General features: G+C 43.4%; 1 long non-coding RNA gene across 1 annotated transcript in view; it reads left to right on the top strand.

The window, feature by feature from the left end:
- Positions 1 to 714: 714 nt before the first annotated feature.
- LOC124226097 (uncharacterized) overlaps positions 715 to 1782 on the top strand; it is a 26217-nt gene continuing 25149 nt past the window's right edge. Inside the window, exon 1 of the long non-coding RNA XR_006885198.1 lies at positions 715 to 810. This is a non-coding gene — a long non-coding RNA (uncharacterized LOC124226097). The remainder of the gene's footprint in view (positions 811 to 1782) is intronic.

The following is a 1782-nucleotide window of genomic DNA, read 5'->3' as shown; positions in this document are numbered from 1 at the left end:
ATGTTATCAATTGCAACAAAACAGGCTGCAAGTGGCCTGAGACCCTTCCAGGTATGATGATGAACATGTGGGCACATTTCAAAGACTCTAGAGCTAAGCCCAGGAGGTTTCAGTTCTCTTTCAGCTGTTGCTTCCAACACCTGGAGGGCACTTGCTGTCGTCACCGATGATCACTTCTATTCCAAGTCCTTTCTGTGCAAAAGGGTGGGCTGCCAGGCCAACATTGCACTCTCACCAACTAGCCATACTGGACAGGAGACTGTGGCTACAAAGATTCTGGAGGAAGACCACCTCGGCCCCAGTGGTCTGTGTCCTATGAAATTCTCTTGACCATCCTCCAGGATACACGCATCTTGTTGCAAGTCAGCCCTACACTCCTTCCAGAGACCCTTGGATAACAAGCCACAACCACATCCAAATTGCCATGAAAACTAGACGATATGAGTATTCCAAAATATTCAAAAACCAAACAATCTGGCCCTTGCTATAAATAGACTTTATTATTCTCCAGTTGGGGAGGTAAACTGACATAAATGCCACCATTAAGAGGTTGACAAACTGTACTAAAAATGTACTATGTACTTTGAACATTTTTTTGTAATCTGTGAGGTCAATATCAACTTGATTTATGATGTCCTACATTTCAGATATTGACATTGAAAATAGATGAAAAATAACTTTATTAAAGTTTTTTCATTGTTCCTTTAGAAAAAAAAAGATGAGGCTGACTTCTGCAAATTTTGGATACCATGATGACCTCAGAAAACCTAGAGGACCTTCCACAACCTTGTGGCAGCTTCAGACTAAGAGGTAAAGTGATGTGCCCACATGACTGAACCAAGACCACAACCAGGTGTTGACGGACTGTGCGGAGAGTCAGAACGCACAAGCTCAGGGCTATTAGCATGAACTGGAAAATCACCAGGCTAATACCGATTATAGAGGATGTAAGCCTTGGTGACAGCTGTAGTTTGCTGCTCCCTAAGAGGAAGGTCCTCCTTCCCTTCTTCTCCCCTTGACCACTTCCCTCAAGCGTCTCTTAAAATGATAGTGAATAATTATAATCCTTGGAAAGGTATGATCATAGCTTCATGACCACACAGATATAAATGTGTAGATTCATATACCCTGGGACAGGGTGGTGAGGGAAACCAGCCCCACCATAATCAAAATAACTTGATAACACATACCATCTATTTTAAACATTTAAAACACAATTAACAAAAATATTCCTGGGGCTGGCCCAGTGGTGTAGTGGTTAAGTTCACATGCTCTGCTTCAACGGCCCGGGGTTCGCAGGTTCACATCCCAGGCGCAGACCTAGCCCTGCTCATCAAGCCATCCTGTGGTGGCATCCCACATACAAAACAGAGGAAGATTGGCACACATGTTAGCTCTGCAACAGTTTCCAGAAATGTGGTGGGGGGCGACAGGGGTCTTAAGTTGTACTCAAAACAGAAGAGCTGTAAAAACAATGTGTTAAAAATTCAGATGAAGGGGACCAGCCTAGTGGCGCAGCAGTTAAGTTCACACGTTCTTCTTCAGCAGCCCAGGGTTTGCCAGTTTGGATCCCGGGTGCAGACATGGCACTGCTTGGCAAGCTATGCTGTGGTAGGCGTCCCGCGTATAAAGTAGAGGAAGATGGGCACAGACGTTAGCTCAGGGCCAATCTTCCTCAGCAAAAAGAGGAGGATTGGTAGCAGATGTTAGCTCAGGGCTAATCTTCCTTTAAAAATAAATAAATAAATAAATAAATAAATAAATAAATAAATAAATAAATAA

Source organism: Equus quagga, chromosome 15, assembly GCF_021613505.1.
Source record: "Equus quagga isolate Etosha38 chromosome 15, UCLA_HA_Equagga_1.0, whole genome shotgun sequence".
Classification (NCBI taxonomy): domain Eukaryota; kingdom Metazoa; phylum Chordata; class Mammalia; order Perissodactyla; family Equidae; genus Equus; species Equus quagga.
The sequence above is the reverse complement of the archived record's forward strand: the minus strand, read 5'-3'. Positions and strand labels throughout refer to the sequence as shown.